The following is a 24,757-nucleotide window of genomic DNA, read 5'->3' as shown; positions in this document are numbered from 1 at the left end:
GTTCTTGCTTTGCCATTTTTCTGTCTTGCCTAGCTTTGTTCTTTCTATTGTGTGATTTATTCTAAATGTGTATGCGCTGCTTTTGTGCGTCTGTGGTTTTGAGGTAGGATTTGTTTTGTTAGTTCCTCCCTGAACTGTTTGGCTCCAACACCAGTCTGTGTGATAGTTAGACGTCTCTCAGGGCTCCACGCAAGCTAGCCGGGCAACGCTGGCACATCTCCGTGTTTATGAGACAGCGGGCATGTGTTTGCTCCCACCTGGCAGAGGGAGATAGAGAGGGAGGGGGGGCTTGGGGAGTGTGAATGAGAGGCCTGTTGTGACACCGTGGGGAGCGGGTGGGCATATTGGAGAGCAGCAGGTGCTCAGCCAATCTGGGAGGTGGTCTGATCCTCCAAAATGTCCATCTCAAAGGAGGGACCGCCCCTGATTGGCTGCCGATCAAAACTGACAGACGCAGCGACTTCTTTTCTTTGCCAAAGACCCCAGTCTGAGTGCACCTGGCCTTCACTCACAAGACCGGAGATGTATCAGACGGGACCCTGTGTGTGGCGTTTGTGCGCGGCCACTTTGAAGTCTTCGTTTTTGGCTTCTTTGTGAAAGGGGGCGTGGCTCTTCCTCTCAGGAGAGCTGGTGGTGGGAGGGTCGTTGTCTGTTTGCCAGTCAGCAGAGATGTGGCTGCTTTTTAGCAGCGCCTCTTTGTTTTCCAGCTAATTTGATTTTATTCTCACATCTTCCATCTCTCCAGGGGAAGCTGATCAGTGTGCAGCCTCTGTGCTATTAGAATACCAATCAAACACCCACCAGTGCCGACTAAACACTCATCAAACCTCCAGCCAAGAGTGTCTGCTTCCTCAGCTTGTGTCTTTCAAGTGTCTACTTGAAGGCCTGCGGAGGATCTGGACACAGATTCCAACCTCTGCTGCTTCTGCTGTGGCTGTACACATAGGGCCGGATCTACTAAGATCTCAATTTGCATGTACTAATTTGTGTGCGCAAACTAGAATTTTGCGTTTGGGGTTGGACCACGGTTTGCGGATGATTTACTAATGGCCCTTTTCCTCCGGCCCGTTTTAGCCCTACTCTCCTCGACTTGACTTGACTCTACTCGGTTTGTGTTGTGTTTCCACGGGAGCGGTACCTCGTACCAGATACTATTTTTTAGTACCTGCTCTGCCCTGGTTCCAAGCGAGCTGAGCCGATACTAAAAGGTCTGCCACTGATTGGTCAGAGAATGTCATCACCGAAGAGTCATGCGCGCAACGCCCGACACAGGGATCAAACCCGCCATTTTTAAAAAAAGACAACAGGTACTAGGGCTGGTGGAAAAGGTCGAGTAGAGTAGAGTAGAGCCGAGTCGAGTTGAGTAGGGCTGGAACTGTGTAGTGGAAAAGCGCCATAAGAGTGAATCGGAAATGACAAGAGGTGCAAATGTGTTGGAGACACGCCTATTTAAATGAGGGTTTTGCGTGTTCATGGTTTGCAGCATGGCAAGTTTGGAGAGCTGAACGCGCAAAATGAAATTCGACCTTACAGAGTTAGAGGTGTTGTGGATAAAGCCAATAAACACTAAATGAGCTACAGCAAAGAAGCCCTCAGGGAGTTGGGGAGAAGAAAAAGAGTTTTCCCTGTTGGATTCTGCTTCGTGGATTTTGATGAGATCTTCTTGTTTTTGTATTTTTTACATGGTATACCAGTAATTAACGGTCGACCACATATTTTTTGTTTTTTGGGGGTTTTTGCTGTGTGGATTTATTGTTTTTTTTCTGAGGAGAATGGTGGATTATAGACTTTTGCCTTTGCGTTTATGTGCATCATAGACATTTAAAAACTACTTAAGAGACACTTAAAAGTGCTCAGATAAGAACGAGCTTGCTGTTTTCATTAGATTTGGACTTTTAGTTTATTATGAAATTATAAAGACTGAGATAAAATCTTTAATTTTGTTGTGACCTACTTTTCATTTGAGATTACGCATGGCGTGCGCTTATGTTCTGGGGAGGTGTTAATTAAATGGGAAGCGCTTTGAGCTCATTATGTTCTCTTGAGAGATTTATTGATTATATTTGTTCAGAATTGTTGTTCATTGCATTTTAATATATTCTTTGCTTTAAAAGGTTTTCTATTTTCCTTAAAAATCTCCCCTTGTGTGTGTTTTGCTAGCTTAAGAAAAGTTAATCGTTACAACTTCACACAGAACATCAGAAAAACGTAATTACGAAATTCCAGCTGTAATAGCTACTGTACACTGGAATGACCCAGATGCAAAAAAATGGAAACTTGCAAAGAGTTTTGTCATTGCAGGTATTGCGTGACTTCTTCTCCAAATCCGCTCTGAGTTCCTCCAACAGCTCCAAAATGGCAAGGCTGGATAAGCGATATGTTTTAATGACTGTTTCCTCATTCATTCCAAAAATGTTCACACGAAGGTTAAAAATTCGTTCTCTGTGTCTTCTTTCATCTTTTGATGTCTCCTTCTTGCCACAGTAACTGCAGCCATGTGTGCGCAATTACGCATACAAACTGTTTGCACCTCCCTTCAAGACGTGTTAAATATAGACACAGTTTCTATGAGCAAAATTGCTTTCAGGTTTGATAAATCGCTTTGCGTGCGCTAAAGTAATATATTTACATTTTCTCCTCCCAGTACACGCACAACTGCATGTGAATGCCCCATATTGCATATTCATTGCGGCGAACGTACCAACTGGATGCAGCTGCGCTATTTTGCACCTTTGAAAGACGCAACCCTTAGCGCACACTGTTAGTAAATCAGTTTGTACTTTTTTTGCGTGTGCAATGAGTTTGCACACGTTTTTATACACGCAAACCTTTAGTAGATCTGGCCCATAATGATGCAATTATGTTTGTGATATCAGATCAGCAAAGCTCACCTGGTTTGTCAAGAAAGGACAGAGCAATACAGAACTGGAGTGAAAATAATATTCAGTAGTCATGCTCATGTGGATAGTCTAAAAGCCTTTTATAGACCAGCCACAAATTCTCTCTGGATTGAGGTCTGGGCTTTGATTCTGCTGCTCTTGAACATTCACCTTGTCTTTAAACCATTATTGTGTCACTTTTTCCTGTATGCTTGGGTCATTGTCTTGTAAGAAAATAAATCCTACCCCAATTCAGAGTTCTATATAATAATAGGAAAAAGATTGTCGTCCAGGATTTTTCTACATTTTTACCGTCTACCATTACAAGCCTTCCAGGGCTGGATGCCAAGAAGCATCCCCCCAGCATGATGCTGCCTCCACTGTGCTTCGCAGTGAGGATGGTGTGTTTGGGTTGATGTGCAGTGTTTGATATCAGCCAAACATGGCGTCTTGTCTAATGGCCACAAAGCATCTTTTTGGTCTCATCAGATCAAAGAACTTTGTTCCATTTTACCATGGAGTCTCCCACATGCCTTTTAAAAAACTCTTCTCAAGATTTAATGAGTTTACTTCAGCAGTGGCTTTCTCTTTGCCACTCTCCCATAAAGCTCTGACTGGTGAAACAGTTGTTGTATGCAGAGTCACTCCCATCTCAGCTGCTGAAGCTTGTAACTCCTTCAGAGTAGTCAGAGGTGTCTCGTTGGCCTCTCTCCCTAGTCTCCTTCTTGCATGGTCACTCAGTTTGTGAGGCCTGATCTAGACAGATTTACACATGTGCCATGTTCCTTCCGTTTCTTGATGATGGACTTCACGTAACCCTCTGGGATGCTCAGTTCCTTGGGAATGTTTTTTATATCCATCCCTGACATACCATTCAGTAGCCTTTTCTCTGAGTTGCTTGGAGAGTATTCTTTTGTCTTCATGAGTCTGCTTGCAGTAAAAAAGCTTGTCCAACATGAAAACACTCTAACACAGCTAATGTTGCTAAGGCTAAAGCTAATGGAGCTACGTTAGCTACATAAGCCAAATATGTAATATTGCTATGTAGCCAGTGTAGATAGAGCCAAAGTACGTAGCTGCATAAGCTGGAGCTACTTTTGTTAAAGTTCACATTGCTAAAGTTAAAGCTAACATAGCTACTTTGGCTTATGTAGTGATATAAACTATGTAGCTATGTTAGCATAAGCTCACAGTACTGCTTTAGTTAAAGTGAGCCAACATTAGTGCAACTATTTCTAATACAGGAAACACCTTGTACCTGCAGATGACGTCACTCCCTCATGACAGAGGCGGCATCTCACATTAGTCATCACATGAAAACACTCTAATGCAGATAATGTAGCTAAAGCTAGAGCAAAAAGCTACATTAGCTACATAAACCATGTAGGTAATGTAACCAATGTAGCAAGAGCTTAAACTACATAAGCTCTAGCTACTTTTGTCAAAATTCACATTGCTAAAGTTGAAGTTGAGTATTTTAAACTATGTAGCTAGCGTAGCTATGTTAGCTTTAGCTCACAGTACTGCTTTAGCTAAAGCAAGCCAACATAAACGCAACTACTTCTAATACAGGGCATCTTGCGCCTAAAAAATGGCATTACTCTGTCATGACAGAGGCGGTGTCTCACAGTGGTAGTCGGCATGAAAATACTAACACAGCTCATAGCTACATAAGCCATGTATGTAATAAAGCTATGTAGCCAGTGTAGGTAGAGCTAAAGCTGAAATAGAAACATAAACTGTAGCTACTTTTGTTAAAGTTAATGCTAAAGTTAAAGCTAACGTTGCCTACAGAGTAATGTAAACTCTGTATCTAGCATAGGTATGTTAGCTTTATTTCACAGTACTGCTTTAGTTAAAGTGAGCCAACATTCACACAGCTACTTCTAATACGGGAAACATCTTGTACCTGCAAGTTATGTCACTCTGTCCTGACAGAGGCAGAGTCACAGTAAAAGTCGGCAAGGGGGGCCGTCTGAGAGGTGCATTCTGCAGCAGGACCCCTCTTAAATAGTTTGGGCCCATCCAAAATCATAATCTGGTGCCAAGCTTTCCCCACACTGCAGATTTCACATGTTTCCTCCGTCGGTTAAGTGTTTGCTGGTTGGTCCCTTTGCCTTTGTAAAGCTAATATTGCAGAGCCTACAGTATGCTGCCGAAGCATCTCAGGTGCTGACACGTTGTTTTGAGTTTGTGTGGGTTTTGCTGAAAGTAATTTTTTGCCTCCTTAACTGTGAGTGAGAACAGAAGAACACAGTGTATTAAATAATGATGGTTAACTGTAATACCGTGGCCTCGTCCCTACTTAAAACCTACCACTGTGATGTTTGAGTGTGGACTTCAGTCAAGAAAAGAAATCAACATTGTCAGATGTAGCCTGTTGTCAAAACTTGATGAACAGAAAGTGAACTATGTCGAAACATAACTTACACTAGTTGAAATAAACATTTTCCAAGAGAATAGTCCAACCAACAGTCTTTCTAAAAGGAAACACTTTATTTTTAAGGAACAGACACAGAAATGCCTGAGAAGAGAACTGAGAACAGAGAAGCGCTTGTCCCTGCATGCTCTGACTTTTCTCCTTGACCCTGAATGACCCCTGACTCTGGCGGGCCGTGACCCAGGAAGATAACTGACCCAGCTGAAATGGAGACACCCCCCTCCTCTGACAGGGACACTGACCCTGATCTGCAGCCTTCAAAAAAGAAAAAAAAAAAAAAAAACACAGCTATTATGTCATTATTATTTTCAGCCTCAGCAATAAACGCCTGTAGAGGAAAATGAAGAGAGATGGGAGCAGAGGAGTGAATAGGACGGTCTATTATAGTGAAATGGTTCATTTTTCTGTGACAGCACAAAAGGGAAATCAATAGGAGATATTGATGTTGGGCTCAAGGCTCAATTGTATCGTTGCTGCTTTGTCATCTTTTCTCTCTGCACTGTGCTTTTGGAGGTGTTTGTGTGGTTTGTGTTCAAAATGGCCTGGGGAGACTGATTCAGGAAATGTTCAGCATATGAGTGCACATAGTATAATATTTTCTGTGCCACAGGAAGTGAAGACATTTTTTCTTAGCTTTACTTTTTATGTCAATAGAATGATTTCTGTCTGATAAGGTTTGCTGTAAAACTCTCATCTGTCACTCAGGATGAACCTCAGTGTCACCGGAGACCCGTCGTGTCCTCTGCTGCTGTTTGACCTCCTCTGTTAGATTCAGTGACCTAGTCCTCATAACTGTATGTGAATGTGAGTGGGCTACAGGGGTCCTGAGCAGATGGTAGAAGGACCCCCCTACGCTCAGCAACACGTCTGTCACTCACCTCTGTTTATATTGAGTAGATGCTGTGAATAACAAAGAGACTGTGTGAAAATTTTCTTTTTTCAACACTATGGGTATTCCTCCTGGTACTGTCCAAAAAAGACACATGAAAATGTGTTTTAAAAACCTTTGATTAGAGAAAAACAGCCCTTGCACACATTTCTCAGCCTCCAAATTGAGTCAAATATCTCTAGTACCGAAGTTTTAAAAAATACAAAGTGTCATATGTTAAAGAAGCCGATTTCCTTTATATAACATACATTTCTTCCACAAGCACAGCTCTTGTCTTTGTTTCCAGGAGACAGACTGAAGTCAAGCTGTCTTAGTAACTCTGTTCATCTTAAAGTGCCATCGTTATCAGTGCCCACGCCTGTACTATACAGATGATTTACACAATGCTCTTGTTTCCCGCATTTATATACAAACGTCTTGGGCTGCACAGAGCCACACATACAGACATCTACACACTTCCTGCAGCACACACTCAGACAAGTAATTAAGTCTGAAAATCTAAAATTAAATCACAAACAGGCTTATTTCCTTGGTGATGGCATGGTTTACACATCTCGCCTCATGACTGGCCTTTCAGAGAGCGCCTGTGCCATTGTCTTAGCAGAAGAAGTAATCAGCGAGTGAAAGATAAAGACTGAATTAAAGGAGAATAGAAGAAGAAAAAAGAGAAAGGGTGGAGAAGAAGAAGCATAGAGACTTTGTGAATGCAAGTGCTGGATGTATACAATCATAATGTGCTTAACTTTACATCCTTTATAAACAGGCGACCCATTTTTAAATACTGCCGTTTACCTTGGCAAGTGATTTCTCTGTAGAGGTAAGAGAGATTTCCTTCACTGTAGTTTATTGTCAGATATGAGGATGAGGAGAGCTGGAAACACTGAAGCCTTTACTGTCAAAACTAAGCAAAGTCCACCATGGACACATGTCTGTGCTTGACATATTTCACTGGAAACAATCAAAGACTCCAAAGTGATTTTGATTTACCTTTAGTTTCATATGTATACAATGTATACAGTCACTTTTGATTTTAAAGGGAAAGCAAAACCTTCAATGAGTGTCTACTTTAGGGATGTAACAGTACCCCTTACATTTTAAAATGATACAAATAAGAACAATTTAAATCTATTTGACCAAAAATGCACTTTGCAATACAATTTTTGACCAGAAGATGGCTCTGAACCACAACTGTGAGAAGTTGCATCTGTCCGAACTAAAATACATGCTGAAACTTTAAAAATAGACTGTGTTAAACTTTTGGTTAAGTTAGGTTAAGGGTTAAGGTATGAGTTACAAACCTGACCTGCAAAATCTGATTACAAAACATTTGATTAAAGCAACTAAACAGTCTACTTACAGGAAAAAAGCTTCTCCTCTATGAAAGCACTCTAATGCAGCTGGCATAGCTCAAGTAGCTATGTTTCAGCTTTGTAGCTAACATAGCAAAAGGTAAAGCTTATGAAGCTCATGGATATCTATACTAACATATAAAGCTCCCTAAGTAGCAAATGTAAGCTTTGTAGATACATAAGTATAGATATCCATGAGCTTCTTGAGTTTCAGCTTTAGCTTTGCAACTAATGTAGCAAAAGGTTATGCTCAAGAAGCTCATGGATATGAATACTAACTTAACTACAAAGCTATGGTTAGCTACGTAGGCTAATGTGAGCATAGTATATACATTAATGTAAATATCCATGAGCTTCTTTAGTTTTTAGCTTTAGCTTCGAAGCTAACGTAACAAAATTTTACACTCATGAAGCTAATGGATATTTATACTAACATATCTACAAAGCTTACATTAGCCTTAATAGCTAATGTTAGCTACTTATGCTACATAGTTACTTAATCTATGCAGTCTACATAACTACATTAACCTTAGCTATGTTTGCTAAAGCTCATGTTGCTAAAGCTAATTAAGCTACAATGGCTTGCATAGTAACATTAAAGGTCTCATATTTTACCCCTTCAGGACAAGTTAATATTGGTCTCAGAGGTCCCCAAAACATGCCTGTGAAGTTTGTAGCTGAAAAGCATTCCAGTATCTGATTTTTGCATGTCTAAAAACCCCTCTGTCTCAGCCCTGCTCTGAACAAGCTGTTTCTGTGTCTGTGGCTTTAAATGTTACTGAGCTGTCTGACTCCACCCCTGACTCCGCCCTTCTCAAGAAACGGTTATGGCTTAGTGGATGTGGCTCTCCTGCTGATCCTGAAGAGGATCAGGAGAGGAGGGCCAACGGAACCTGGGGGCAGTGCTGTAATCCCTTCATGACATCATGAGGGGAAAATCTGAGAACGACTTGTTTTAACACACATTTTGTGAAAGGTGGAGAAAGGGGGTTCTGATTCTTGGGGTGATTGTGGACAGGCCAGGGGCACATAGTTTTGCTAGAAAAGCCTGAAAATGTGTGTTTTAAATATGTGACCTTTAACTACAAAGCTAGCATAGCTATGTTAGCCTTAGCTGAAGAATTACAAAGCCAAAGCAAGCCACTGTTTGCTTATCTACTTCTAAAACAAGTCGTTACATGTTTTCCCCTTTGTTAGACCTCTGACCTTTTTCTCTGTTTTATTTATGCAATGTTTATTTGTAATTTTTCCAGTATGGTTATTTCATGAATGTAACTAAAAATGAATTTAATTTTAAAAAATCTAAAATGGGATATACATTGTACCTGCAAGTTAAGGCACTTAGGTTCTGACAGAGACAGCATCTCATAGTATTGGTCTGTGAGAGGGGGCATATGAGATCTACAATCTGCAGCCAGCCTGTCTTGTCGGTAGCTAAGGAAAGGAGGTATACAGACACGGCTGAAGAAAATGAAGATTTTATGGTTGAGAATGCATCTTTTAAACGTGATTTGTAGTTGTGAGGTGAACAGAAAACGGACAAGAAAAACAATGAGCAAAAATATCTAGAGACTGATGAATGACGCAAGCATCCCAACTAAGATGATGTAGCACATAAAACAACGCCATGTTGTTACCACATTATCAACGTAACTGAGTAATTACCGTAATAAGGGCATTGTTTCTTAATTGAGGTTGTATTACTAAAAAATATTCTTGATGTATAGCTGTTCTTGGGCAAATACCTTAGAAAATGGGTTTATGAAGAAAAAGGTTTTTATGTTGAAATTAATGACTGTACACTTTCATTTTCCTCATGGAGAATAACAAATGAGAAGCACTGAACTGCTCACAATAGAATTTACATTTAACATGATTAAACAAAAGCCCCTGCCTGCAGGACAAAGCCTTACACATGAAAGTGTTGTAAAACAGAGAAAAGCAGCGCAGCAGAGGAATTTAAACCACTAATTTAAAAAAATCACGAGTGTTTCCTCTAGCTGACCAGTTGTCAGCTTTGTACCTGCACTTCCTACAAAACCACACATCCTCATGGCTGCAAGCTTAAGCCAACAAACCTTAACATGCACTTGTTTTGCCGCAGGAAATCTCCCCGGTGTGAAATGCCTTTACGCTTGTGTTGCTGCGGCTCTGAGTATTCAGCGCAGTCTTCTAACTTTGCAAGGCTGGAGTCTGACCCTGGCTCCAGGCCTGCCCCAGGGATGTAGGACTCATTTATAAGCCGGGATGGCATTCAGGTTGTTGGAGCCAGCTCGGGTGGTTTCTAAGGTTACTGAAAATTTTATCATGAAGGCCGTGTGATAAAGCTTTCATGTTACATGAACGTGCAAACCTGTGGTTGAGCATATGGAGCTAAGAATAGTGTACATCTGTTGTATAAGAGAGGGAAATATGTTAAAAATACACAGGATTTTTACAGGATTTTTGAATCGAGCTATTTTTCAACCACTGAGGAAAAAAATACCTACAAGAAGAAGGGAACATTTTGCAAATGTGTTTTTTCTGGTGAGGAAATATTTGGTCGGAGGTTTCTTTCCTTTGGTTTGTGCTATTTCAGGGCGATGTTTGTGTGTGTGGTGTAAATTCACTGAAAGGGAGAGGCAGTGATTTATATGTTGTGCAGGAAGGAGAATACACATCTTGCTGCCACAACTCAGCCATCAACAGGAGTTATGTCCGCACCAAAACCCCAAAAGCAAACTCAGAAGGTGGACCTAAACAGGCTGTAAGTAAGCTTTTGTCATTCTACCTCTGACTCTCTCTCTCACAAAGACAAGTATACACATTCAAACACATGCACACAAAACAAGCCTCCAGGCCGGCCCTCCTTTTCTCGCTGTTTGTTCATCTGTTTGTATCTTTGCTGAGAAAGAAATGTATGCTTTCCCAAAGAGCATAAACAAACACGTGAATATAAGCAAAGGCGCTGATGCACACATACACATTCAATGCAAAAATAAACAACTTTATAAATTAGCACGTTAAAATACCCACATACAATTAAATGCCCTCCAAATTTGTGCAAAGTGCTGAAAGGAAGCATTCCAATTACTTTTTATTAATTAGTGGACTGTTTCTTAACAATACATTTCTATTTAATTAATGAGGTCCATATTATTTTCTTATCAGACAGACACAAGCTGACAGATACAATTATTATTCATGATAAAGTTAAGCAGAATGTGAAACAGCCTTCTGCCTTTGTGCATGCAAGTATGTGATAACATGCATTAACAGCATGCAGGAAATTTGCAGTCATGGTCCTGGGGTGCCAATCTCTCTGCTTTACTAGACTTAAGTCTGAGCCTGCCAGTTTCATGCTGCTTGTTTCTGCAGCACAACTTCCAAGAAGCAACTGCAGCAGCAGTCCATATAACAATTTACCTTCTGTTTCTTTCTCTGAGTCGGCTGCCAACTTGGTGATTCGCCACAGAAAACTGGCAACGATGGCTGAGCACGACTGGACTGCAGCCAGAGCAGTCGCCCTACGCAGCCATCATTTCTTTAAAAACTAAGCAGATTAATACACAGCCATTCTTGCAGAGCCAATACAAAGTTCAGTGTTATGCAGAAAGAATTTATGCACTGTTGGCATGTGCACTCTTTTATATAAACAGGAGACAAGCAGCACGACTCAATCTTGTTTTGTCTTTCACAACAGGTGTTGTTGTAATCATCATAAGTGTGAATCCATATATTTTTTTTACTTTTAAAAGCTTTTGATACATTTGATGATAATATTTTACTTTAAAAGTTATTTAAATAGCAATTTCATTTTCTTCTTTGCTTATCTGGGGCCAGGTCATGGTGGCAGCAGGCCAAGAAAGTTCACCCATAAGCCTTTCAGACCAGCAGGGCTCCGTGCTGGTTCCAGTTCCCAAACCCAATTTCGAACCAGCCAGCATGTTCAAACTGAAAAAAAAAAGTGGTATGGAACCTGAAAAGTTGGTTCTCAGCTTGAACCGTGACATCATAGCGGATATGTCATATTCTAGGTTGTGAAGAGGGGCAGAAAACGGAGAAAAAGTGGTCTACTAAAGAGACAACATGTTTGGTTGTGATCTGGGCATTGACAGAATTCCAGATGATGATTGAGAGCAGTACAAGGAAGAGCAAGTTAAATGCCAAATCCACGCATTGGCGAAGGCTGGGTTCACCTGAACCAGACTGTATGATTAATACACTCAAGAAACCACCTGAGTAACGCGGTAGAAAGTCCTGGTGTGAACACTGGCTAGTCCAGCAGAAAGCACTAAGGTTCTGAGACTCCAGAACGGAGCCAGTGCCAGAACTAGAGCCAGAACCGTGTCTGTCTAAAACTGCTACCAGACATATCTCTTTCTCCCCAGCAACTCTTCTAGGGGGATTCTGAGGTATTCCCAGGCCAGATGAGCTAAATAATCCCTCCTAGGTCCAACCAGGGGTCTCCTTCCAGTTGGACACACCCGGAGGACCTCCACAGGGAGGCGACATGAAGCATCCTGGTCAGATGCCTGACTCACCTCAAGTGGCCACTTTCGAGGTGAAGGAGCAGCGGCTCTACTTCAAGCTCCCTCAAGATGTCCGAGCTCCTCACCCTATCACCAAGGCTGAGCCCAGACACCCTCCTCAGGAATCTCATTTCATCTGCTTGAACCAGCAATCGTATTCTGTTAGTCATGACCTAAGCTCATGCCATAGGTGAGTGTTGTAACAAAGATCGATAGGTAAAGAGATTTGCCTTCCAGCTCTGGTCCCTCTTCACCACGCTAGTACGGTACAACGTCTGCCATAGTACCACACCAATCCGCCTGTTGATCTCAAGGCCTGCTCTACTCTCACTCATGAACAAGACCTTGAAATACTTGAACTCCCTCACTTGGACTAAAGACAACTTCCCCACCTGACGGTTTGAACCCACTGTTTTCTGGCAGGGAACCATGGCCTCATACCATGAAGTACGGACCTCATCCCAACCTCTTTGCACTCAGCTACAAACCGCCCCAGTGCATGCAGCAGGTCCTGGGCTGAAGAAGCAAACAGAACCACATCATCAGTGAAAAGCAGAGATAAAAGTCTAAGGTTACCAACCAAAAACCCTCCTCCCCTTGTCTGCACTTCAAGATCCTGTCCATGAAAATCAACAAATTAAAATCCATAATATTATGAACAAATGGTTAAAACCTTCATATGCTAAATTATGAATAGTATAACAGAACTCAGATTATACCTTATTGAAAATATATTTTTAAATAATACATTTCTAAAAAGAGTGTTAAGTCAAACTTCCTCTGGATTTGTTGATATCAGCTCTTTGTCATGGATCTTACTCAAGCATGTGTTCCAGGAGAGAACAGAAAGCTCCAGAAACACTTGTAGTTTAGAAACAACTTGAATGAGCTGTTCTCTGAGCTACAAGTGTTACTGGAGCTTTCTGTTTCTTCCAAGACTTTCTTCATTCTTCATGCACTTTGGAAGTTGGTGAGGTTGTGCCAGAAATATCTACTAAAGCTTGTGTTCTGCTCAGAAACTCAAACATGTGTTGTACATGAACTTTTTTTCCCCAAATGTACACCTCCACGTCCAACAGTCAACCCTGTCATCAGCCTCGGCCAATCAAGGCCACCCATGAGGGGGGAATGAAGGGTAGAGCTTTCTGGGGCCAGTCAAATAGGAGCCCATGAAGGTCAGCAAAATCCTGGTCCATTGCAAAGTTAAGTTGTGGTAACCGTATTTTATTTTCAACCTGAGTAATAATCACACTAATAAATGTAATAAAAATGAGTTTTATCTTTTAATGCTGCAATGGAGCAAAGAATTTTTTTTCAAATGTAAACCACACTTCTTTAAATGGAATGACCTTTTAAGGTAATAAAGTAGTAAACAGAAAAAGAAGTAGAAGAAAGTGACTCAACTGTGGTGGATGAATAATTAGATAATCATGAAATGGTGCAACAATCTGAAAAAAAAAAGATACAATGGGATAAAAATGGAAAAAAGTGGAAAAACTTGGTAGAAGGTGGCTGAAAAGTGGTCATAACTGGTTTATAGTTGAAATAAGAGGCAATGATGGTTTTAAAATGGCAAAACTGGGGTTAAAGTGTCAAAAAGTGGTGGAAATATGTTAGAAGTTGTCATATGGGTAGAACATAGGCTAAAACTGGCAAAAATGGCAAAAAGTGATAAAAATGGAGAAAAAAGTGATGAAAATAGGTTAAGAGTAGTAATACGGGGCAAACAAATGGGTTAAAAGTAGCAAAAAATGGTTTTAAAGTGGCAAAGGAAGAGGCAAAACAGGGGTAAAAGTTATAAAATAGATTTAAAATGATTTTAAAGTGGCAAAAAGGGGTGGAAATGTGTTAATAGTTGCTGTTACTGGTAAAAAGGGGTTAAAGTGGCAAAAAAAAGGGAGCAAAATGGCAAACAGTAGAAAAGCACCAATGCTACTGATCCAACACACACGCATTGATATCATCAGTAAATCAACCTGGGAGGGCCCATTCACCGGGTTTTTCAGGGGCCCAGCTAATTCTGTGGGCAGGCCTGGCCCACTTGTAGATGTATGTGAGTGGGCGTGTTTATAAGAATGATAGCAGTGTCACCACATGCAGGGAACTGTAGAAGAAACAACAGATTTTTTTTTCTAGTTTATTCCAAACTAGTGTAAAGACTTTCTTCAGCCTAAAAAGACAAACCTGTGACATTCAGATCAACTTTTGCATGCATATCATGCGTATCTTGATTTAGTAAGACTAACCCTCGGCTTTCTCTTCATTATTTTAACAGGAAAGAAGGGGCGGTTATGGTTATGTGTCCCTGAAAAGCTGCCCTGCTCACTGAAAGTAACAGTAAGCATTTCCCTTAATCCCTAACTCCTCTGAGGGGCTCCACAGGGGTCCAGATTAGGACCATTACAATTTCCGGTCTGTAATAATGACCTGTTTGTCCCGAAGTTGCTCATTGGGGTTGAGGTTAGGGTTCTGTAGGGGTCAGTCAAGTTCTTCAACACCAGACTCATCAAACCATGACTTTATAGTTGTTACTTTGTACACTGGGGCACTGTAATGTTGAAATAGAAAAGCGTCTTCCTCAAACAGTTGCCACAAAGTTGGAAGCATAGCATTGTCCAAAATGTAGTGGTCAAACCCAGAGTCACCTATTTGTCAAACAGAGAACCTGTTGCCCCTGCTCCACATTTCAGTGTTGGTGCGCTTTACACCACTCCATCCAGTGCTTGGCATCGTACTTGGTAATGTGAGGCATGCATACAGCGGCTTGGCTGTACAGTTTTTGTGCTTACATTAGTACCAGTGGAAATTCAGAACTCCTCAGCACAGAGTTGACGACTTTTACACGGTCACCTTAGCAGCTGTTGACCCCGCTCTGCGAATTTAAATGGTCTTCTGCTTGACTGAGTTGCTGGTGTTCCTAAACTTTTCCACTTTCTAAGAATATCACTTACAGTTGACTGTGGATATCTAGCAGGGATGTTTGTATCACAAATGTTTGCAAATGTCAAGGTGCTTGATTTTATACACCTGTGGCAAAAAAGATGTGATTTAAACACCTGAATTCAATAACTAGCAGCTGTGGCCAAATATTTTTGTCCATATAGTGTATCTGAACTATTTTAAGTTGTACTTTATGTATTAGTAATAGCTTGAAGCTCTGTGGTCTTCTGCCCTGTTAATAACTTTGATGTTGTGCATTTTATTAAAAGTGCAAATTAAAATTAAACTAAAACTTAAAAGTTTAAAGAGTTTTGGAGGCAGCACAGCATCCCGAGCAACAGGTCAGGACAACATGAATGACCTTTCACAAAGCAGAGCTTGATAAGACAGAGTGAAGAGGAGGGCAGCAGCAAGCTTACCACAGTCCCATCCGTACGTCATGCTGGAGCGTGTGATCAGGGCTGCACAGGTCTGATTAGGAACGGCTCACTGGCTTTTTCCGTACCAATAACCCATCCATGTCTCCCCCTCCCCACCACCTCCATCTCTTGTTATTCTTTTCTCTCTGTCTTTCTCCTCAGCCATTTCCTCTGAACATGCTGCACTTTCTGTCTTCCTGTGATTTTTATTTTTATTTTTTTATAGAGTGACTCACCTCTGCCAGGTAACTGGCAACATGTCTTGGACATCAGAGAGCTCATTAACATTCTGAGGCATCGCCGCCATGGTTGCCATGACGTCAGCGTCTCTAAAGAAACTCATGTGGAGATCAGGGTCAGATTCACACTCTGCAATGATCTTGTTATCATTCATCCTGTTGGCTTGTTGGTGATCATGCACTGACTATATTTTTATTCAGATCTGTGCTTTTCTAAAACCACTGGTTTTGTTCTTTACTGTTGATGATAAATAATGGAGCATACCTTAGATGCCTGCAGGGTCAAAGAAGAATTTAACCAAATGCCTGGCTTTTGCTCTAATGCGGGTTTAATAGTCCAAACCCAGCTCATATTGTGTAAGAAATCCTGCTGCCTCATGTGTGCAGGAGGGGGATTTGAGTCTGAGATTAGCCCGTCTGACAATCCCATTCTACGACACACAAGTGCTCTCTGGTTTTATTACTCTCTAATCACCTGGACTGAGCCTGCCTGAGGCTCAGAGACTTTCTCCCCAGAGATCCAGTGGATGATGAGCTTGTTTCCTTGCTGACATGATGTTTAAACAGCCTGTGTTGCTTATTCTTACATTCAGAGGTGTACAGAGAGATAGTAATTATCTAAAGTGCTGCTGCCATCAGTGCTGTACGCGGTATTTCATGGCAATTACACATTTTTGATTCCAAGCTGAGGAGCTGTTTGAACCTGAAATCAGTGACTGAGTTGACATGTAGAGTGTAGAAAGGTACCCTGCTAGTTCATGTTGTCAGTGATGGCCCATGACCCATGATTTTTGCCAGGTGACTCATGGCAGGTTCAGGTGATAAAGTTGAGGAAAAACCCTCTTGGGAAGGATGGATGTATATAACCTGATTGTTTCTTATATCCATTGCATAGGATATATTTCTTGGTTGGAGCTCTTTTTGCACAAATGGCTGTATCTATGTGGTAAATTGGCATTAGTTCCCAAACATATAATAATGAGGGGCAAGGTTGCTCTGAGGTTGTCAAAAGTAGATGTACACACACACACACACACATATATATATTTATAAAATGAAGAGAATCTGTCACTTTTTGAACAAAAAAGTGAACATTTTTGGGAAAAAAGTTATAATTTTGAGAATATATATGTAGTTGTTTATTTACAACTCAAAATTTCTGAGTTTTAAAATGAGAAATTTACAAGAAAAATATGCAATTTCTGAGTTTAAAGGACTTAAATCTTGACAAGAGTATTCAAAGAAGGTTCTAAAAATCCTACATTAACAAGTGCTAAGCATGAAATTTTCAAGTTTTGGTTCTCTTATATATATAACTTTTAAAGTCAAAAATGTATGTTATTTTTTCATAAATTAACAACGATGTCAAATCGTCTATCATTTTTTTATAGTTATACATAGAACTATTGTCAAGTGTTTGTAGTCGAACCAGAATTCTTCCTCATGGTTGTGTATATCTGAACACACTCTGCTTTAATCCTTCAGTCTTACCACAGCAGCACTGCAGCGTTCAAACTAAGAACAACGCAGTCAAAAAGCAGCATGCTCTAAAACGGTCTTTGTTTTGTTTTATTTTAAGACTTTGCTGTGGACCAATTAAAAATTGATCACAGGCTGATCTTGGCCTGCAGGCTCTAGTTCTGTCACCCTTTTGCGAGAGCATTTATAACGTTTATATTATCGGTCCGAGAGTTAAACCTTGTGTAACTTTTTACTTACTTTGGACAAAAAATATCATTGACCAAACTAACAGAGAAGAATCTAATTTATATAATACAAACCCACTTAATACTCTTTGTTTTTCAAATAGATAGTTTTAGTCTGTTATTAAATGTGATGGTTACCTCAGTCAAATGCTGCACTAATGTTTAACAGAAAAGAAGTTCTCTATCTAAGGCAGAAGAGGATCATTTGTTTGTTTTTTTTGTTTTTTTTTATTGTTTATTTTTTAGTTTATGTGTTGTCTTCTCAGGGGAATTCACGGGCAGCAACTGGAACCTCGCCATGCACCCTGAACCCATAGAGGCAGGTATAGTCAGAGTTGCCCCAGTTGCTTAGAATCCTCAGCTTTACAAATCTGAACACGCCTTTTTCAGGAGTCTTCACAGGGGAAAAATAGAAAACAAAAGGAGAGTCAGGCATTGAATTACGAAAGCAAATGCAACAAAACACTAACAGAGATACTGATAAGATTTCGAAGGACGTGATGTCTGCATAGAACACTTGTTGTTATATATTTTGTTCTATATTAAACTGTTTGCTTAAAAATGCATGCTCCTAAAAGTAACAGTATATGACGTATACGAGACTTACAGGCATCGCAAACGTCTGATGAGCGGCTCCATCCTGGTCATAAGTTTGTCCTCCCAAGAAGGTACCCGTTTCATCCGATGTCCTCATTCCCTGAAGAAGAAAAAATGACAGGGATCAGCTAAACTTGATGTTGTTATGACTGGTGTGAATATTAACTAGTTAAATGTATTTATAAGATAAATAGGATGGAAAATATCTGGCTTACATAGATGGAAAACTCCCTCGGTGCACTGCTGATTGTTCCTCCTGGTGACTGGCCCTTTGTAATGTGACTCAGGGTCACATGTGAGACAAATACTGGATGGGACAATGCAATGACTAAATGCCCCTTATCTCCTTCAAAAGGCCAGCATTCTCCAGGATGTAATAGTGAACTCCCCTAAAAAATAAAAGTACAATATTTCAGTATCAACACTTCATCATCCTTAAATGTTCATAAAGTTATTTTACATTGTTGTTTAAGAAAAATCTGTTAACATGGCTGTTTGTACCAACCTGAATCACTTGTCTTCGCTTCTTGGTTGAATACCACCAATGAATTATTTTGTTCCATAGGTAGCCAGGGTTCTGCTTGGGCCAGTAAGTATCGGAGGATAAATCCTGTAATGTTCTGGCACCTAAATGAACACATTAAAGATTTGAGGGTTGGAGTCAAGTTTCAAAAAACTCAACAATAATGTGAAAAATGTGATTTTTTTTTATGTAATATTCTCATGGCAGATATAGTCCTCTGAGGCACTGGTTCCCAACCTGGGTCTCACACCCCTTTGGGGGGGGGGTGTAAGATCTCAGGATAGGTACAGGGCCCTGTCTGCACTTATGTTGTCAAAATTATAGCTCTTAGCTATGATTGTCTGTAGTTTTGTATAAGACTACCAACTGGTAATGTCAGCACTTCACTGCTTTTTATTTTACTTTTAATCACTAAAAATGGTTGACTGTTAACATAAGCTGTTCTCCAACATGACTTTAGAGTAAAAATATATCACTGCCTACAATCAGTCAAGAGAAGAGCTAACACTAACAATAAGTCAACCTCAGTTAGCATAACTGTGAACTAAATATCCAAGCCTTTCCAGTATTATCACTGGAAATCTTTACATTTCACACAAACTTATTAAAGGTTATTTAAGCTAAGAAGTGTTAAATACTGGTATTTTCTGCTTAGCTGTACATTTTAAGCTGTGGATTAATCAGAAAGTGATTATTTTAAAGATTCATCAAATCCCCTGCACTGATAGTGCCTCCTCCAACCTGACACTTGAAATATGTGCGCTTACTACCCTATGGTGAAATGTCAGAGGAAAATATCTGCCTAATAATATTGTCAACCACTAGATGAAGGTAACTTACCTTGTGATTCCAATGCATAATTTTGGATCATGTCAACCCAAGGAATTCCAAAGTTGACATTTTCCTTTAGTGTTCTGAGTTCCTGTTTGACATTTCTTAACTCAAACGCCATGCCTGCAAGGTACAAAAACAAAATGTTACAAAGGTAACTCTTATCAATACCATGCCTTCAAAAAGAAGCTGTGACTTGAAAAGAAAGCAGCTGTCACACGTTTTTACTTAAAATGTCTTTAACAAGTAGTAGGGGTGTAAAGGTATTTGTATTCATTCTGAACTGTGACAGTTTGTGGGCCAGGGTCCACTCTGCTTTTAAAAAGCCTCCAGATGTGAATGCAGAGAGGATCAAAGATATTACCCATGATAATACATTTTAAAGGCTGCATGAACATGTGAAAGTAGAGAACAACAACTCCAAGCGTCTATTTAAGCGCTCTGCTCTGGCTCCCCAAGTCAGTGGTCCTTAGCTGACATGCATGAGTTAGGATTTTGCACAAGTCCCCACTGCACCAGCTTTATACCATCAACAGTGTAATAGCACACATCATAATTCATACATTGCTCTGAAATGCACATATTTTAATTAGCATTTTATGTTGTATTTTCTATTCTTTCAAATCAGGAGGTTTCCCTTTTAATCAGTGATTTGAACCCATACCAAACTGTGACCCCAACCAAACTGTGACCTCAGTGAACCCTACACCCCCAGCAGAAAGGTTTGTGTTACTTACCAAACATCAGAAACACCATGAACGTGAAAAAGAAGCCCATGAACATCATCCACAGAGAGCTGCTACATTCTTTTGCTGTAAACAGAAACAAATAGATGATTAAAGATGACTGGCAAATAAAAATAGATGCGTTAAACTAGTCGTTGATTTATAAAATGATGTGGTTAAGGGTTGCAGAAAGTACTTACCATCATTTTGTCTCCTCTCTCCATCCTGTTGTAGGACGTCAGCGACCATGGCATCACGATCGTGAAAGTCCTCATTCCTTGCAGCATTGTGTCTGTTTTTGTGCCTCTTTCGAAACACCCTAAAAGATGAAACAGAAGTTAGAACTGACTGCTCAGTATGTATGCTTATGGGGTAAGAGTATTCATGTAATAATAATACCCAAGAGCAGGTAGTGAACATATGCAAGAAACATTATGTTTACTTACTTGAACAAGGACTCCTTGTAACTGATTGCTGGAGTTCCCTCCTCTGTATAATAACCTGCCTCCTGCAGGCGAAGACTTCTCCTGGGTAGCGCTGAATAAAGGCAGAAAGACATGAGGGAGAACCATTACTATCACATTAATGGAAGTAATGTATTGTCACTTAGCTAAGATTAGGGATGCACAATATATACGACATATGAAAATTTATGTTGATATTTACAACTGATACTTTGTCTATAAAAATCTGCCTTTATCAGCTACAAATATTGGCTGTGAGAACAAATGAGTTAGATGAGTTTAAGGCTGGACCCATAGACCTACGTCAGCTAAAGTTACATTTCTTCATCATCATCATTCCTAACACTTTAAAGCAGTGATACTCAATGCTTGGCTCTTTTGTGATGATTTGTGGCTCTTTTATGTCTCAATTTGAAATATTATTCCCCCAGAAAACCTTAAAATTGGAAAAATTGTCCTCAGAAATTATCCATTAATCAGTTTGTTTCCATGCTTACAAAGCTGGCTTTAATTATCAACCTTTATTTTTTTTATGTCTGTATTTTTCCGTCGCCCTTAATTGCAAATTTTTGCCCCCTTTTCGATTTTTCGAATCCATTTTACCGCTTTTTGCCCACTTTTGGCACTTACATCCTTTTTCACGTTTTTGCCTCTTTAATCCTGCTTTTTGCTGTTTGCAATTTTTTCCCCTTATAACATTTTTTGACACTTTTCACCCATTTGGGCTGCTTTTTGCCATTAAATGCCACTTTCCCCCCATTTATGCCACTCTTTGCATCCTTTACCCAGGTTAGTCAATGTTTACTCATTTTTTGCCATGTTTCCCTCTTTTTAACCATTTTTGCCACCTGACCTAATTTTTTTTTTGTCAATTCTGACACAAATGAAGCCACTTTCTGCCATTTTTGCCACTTTTTTTTTTTTTTCCAGTTTTCCCCCTTAACTTATTTTATTGCCACTTTAACCCATTTTTGCCACTTTTCACCACTTAGATTGTGGCTCTTGCAAAGGTATTTTTCAACAGTTTGTCTCTTTGGTTGAGCTGGGATGAATAACACTTTTAAAATGTGTTTTGAAAAATCTACACAACACTTTTAACACATTTATGGAGTTAAATGTATAAAATGATATATTAATCTCAAATATTGTCAAAGATAAATCCTGTTTAAGACAGTAGTTTAACGTACGAACTATCAAGGTTGCAAATTTTGTTACATACCATCCATTTCTTTCTTCTTTGTAATTTCGCACGATGATAGCTGAACGTGAAAACGGTCTGCTCTAAGGCCAGTTTGTCTGATAATGACAAGGACTAATGAGGCTGCCTTGGTTTTATAGTAGTAGACCATAGAATGTCCATTGATCTTGGAACATTCCGGATCACTGTGATGTCCCACCATTCCGCTGCCCACCAACATTCCAACAGTGTGCTAACGCTAACACATGTATATTACAAGCTAACTCAACATTAGCTTAAAATGTAATCATATCATAAGTTACTCTGCTGTACAAGAGCAATGTTGTTTCACTAGGCTTGTCCTGGCAGGTTAGATATTTCTGTCCCAGGTTCTGACCCGAGTCACAGACCCTAAAAACTGATCCTGATAGTAAACCTGAGCTGTTAACATAAACACCAGCACTTAGCTTCACGTTAGCCTGTTAGCTACTAATACTGTGGAATTAAAACCAAGACTCACTGCTGCTGCCTCTTTATAAAACATTTCATGAAAATGATGTTCATATCAACCGTATTGCTCTGGTTATATTTACTAAGGGAGCAGCCTACCAAAAAATGTTATTAGTTTTTAATCTTTTACTCTTCAACGGCATCTGTCTGGTTTCTGAAAATGAACTTTAGCTCTTTTTACCGTGGTGACATTTACTTTCAGATCCCTGACATTTTTCAAGATATGAATGTACCCCCTTAAGAAGTTCCCTTCATAGGTGAAACAGGAACAAGTAAAATAGTTTAACCACTTTGGCAACAGTGAATAGATTATGCTCTCCCCTCTGTTTGTGCTTGGCAGTGATGTGACCTTTATTAAGGCACTAAACCCCCACAGGCTTCAGCCCAGCTGCTTTGCAGCCAGACAGCGAACAACTAAAAGGGTATCTCCCTAATGTGAGACTATGTAAATGGGAGACACCCTGCAGCAAATGTGAAAATTGCAAACAAAGATGCTGAGAGTGCCGGGCTGGAGATGTTGGGATTTATTGACCTTCCCTGAGCGACATAAAAATATGAGACACAGTTTAAATGGATGATAATCCAACTGTATTAAGGTCACAGTATCAGAGATTTACAATCATGTCCAGAAACAGTTTTTTTAAAAGCTCGTTAATCATTTTATTATTTGACTTTGTTATTGTTTAATATTTTAATCCCTTTATTTCCCCAAATGTCAAAGTATACAAACCCCCATAAAGCCTGCAGTCATAAAGGCTGATGTGTCTCTATCAGGATTTTGATGACTCTAGTCCTCAAACCTGGATGACAATTTAATCTGCCAGATTGTCCCACAATATGGAGCAGCTGTTTGCAAGGTGATGGAGTACTTCAGCCTCAACATGCCATTGAGTTTTCACATAATTAACCATACACACCTGGTTAGTGTTCTCCGTCATACGCAGGGAAACAGGCGATCCATCAGAGTGAGGAGGGACTCATGTTTCCTCTGGCCCATTCCTCACCCACCTTATGTTAGGGAGATTTTAGGTCCAGGAAGACACAGCTTCTTGACTAATGTCAGGCAGGATTTGTACTACGATAGCCAAAGGGCTCCAATGACAGTTTTTTCACTATAATCAACATGTGCACAGAAGTGGTGGATTTAGGGGTGGGGGCAGACGGGATTGTTGCCTCCCCTGGTGCCCTGTGGGTGCCCCGACGGTGGATACACATGGAAAAGTGTCCTCTAGGTTGCCTTTTTGGTGGACAAAATTAACACATTGCTTTTTTTTTTTTTTTTGTTGCCCTCTAAAGAGACAAAATCTGATGCAGTGTTCTTTGTGTTAGCCTCTAAGTGGCCAACACGTGACGAAGTTCCTTCTAAGTTGCCCCCTTAGTTGACAAAAATGTGCACATCTCTGATAGTCGCTCTCATAGACTGTTGATGTGAGACGCTGTCGGTCAGCACAGAGATATGTGTGAAGTGTGTGAAATGCAGAAGGGTTAAAGTCAGGGTTATACCAAAAACCTCATGACAAAACATTTAATGAAGCTGAATAAAAAGTCTGCTTTAAGGAAAAAAGGCTTTTCTAACATGACAACATCCTCATGCAGCAAACGTAGCTTACACGGCTAACAGAGCTATGTAAGTAGACAACAAAGCTACGTGTTACGCTAAACTCAAAGTAGTTACCTAAGCTACGTACGTCTTCATCTCCAAGTTGGCTTTAACTACAGCTGCTAAAGCTCATGTTGCTAAAGCTAACTTAGCTAAAGCTAACTTAGCTGAATTGGCTTATGTAGTAACATTAATGCCATAGCTAGCTTAGCTTAGCTAAGTTAGCTTTAGTTAAAGCTAATGAAACTAAAGCGAGCCGCTGTTCATGTTACTACTTCTCAAACATGCTGATACATGATTACATCCTGGATTCAAGAAGTGTCTGGCTGCAGATCATACATTTCTGATGGCCAATCTCACAGACCGTTCATCTGAGTCTCTAGCCGTTTCTCAAGGCCAAGGTAGGATCCTCAAACGGCAGTTTTTGAAGGATACTACTCCATCCACTGCCATCGAAGGAAGGAATTTCGAGGATCCTAGAACTTTTTCAAAAGACTGAGTCCTTCAAACAGAGAATTTTCAAGGATGCACATGTGTATCCTCCACTTGCAGGAATTACCCACAATCCAATGCGCATTATTGTCCTTCTCTTAAAATATAAATAAATAGCATAATATCAGGAGAAAGCCAGGCCCTAGCGCGCTCAATACCCTTTTAAATATCCTGTTTCCACTGATAAAATGTTATTTTATATCATCAAAGTAAAGCTGGACGGGTAAAAGTACAGCAGTGGTTTCCAACTGTTCGAGCCTCGGGACCCATTATCAACTTCATAATGAAAAATTGCGACTGAAATTTCTGATCTTTTTTGACTAATCAGGTTTGTCTAATGAAAAATAACCCAGTTTGAACCTTAGAAATGGAAAACATGTCCCAAATCATAGATGAGAGGCAACAAAATCTTGTTTTGACAGAGTTTTATTGACTTTTTTTTACGCAATTTTACTTCCAGGAACAC

At 40.1% G+C, this 24,757-nt stretch overlaps 1 long non-coding RNA gene across 2 annotated transcripts in view; it reads left to right on the top strand.

Annotated features, from left to right (window-relative positions):
- Window positions 1-24,757, top strand: part of LOC121503756 — a 61,378-nt gene that overhangs the window by 33,765 nt on the left and 2,856 nt on the right. Inside the window, exons 3-4 of one of the 2 annotated variants that reach the window (XR_005991389.1) lie at window positions 19,952-20,045; window positions 20,283-20,374. The exons of the other annotated variant lie outside the window; for it this stretch is intronic. This is a non-coding gene — a long non-coding RNA (uncharacterized LOC121503756). Of the gene's footprint in view, window positions 1-19,951; window positions 20,046-20,282; window positions 20,375-24,757 lie in introns of those variants that run through there. 2 annotated transcript variants of the gene reach the window in all.

Source organism: Cheilinus undulatus, linkage group 21 (assembly GCF_018320785.1).
Source record: "Cheilinus undulatus linkage group 21, ASM1832078v1, whole genome shotgun sequence".
In the NCBI taxonomy this organism is placed as follows: domain Eukaryota; kingdom Metazoa; phylum Chordata; class Actinopteri; order Labriformes; family Labridae; genus Cheilinus; species Cheilinus undulatus.
Note: the sequence above shows the minus strand (reverse complement) of the source record. Positions and strands in the feature narration are given on the sequence as shown.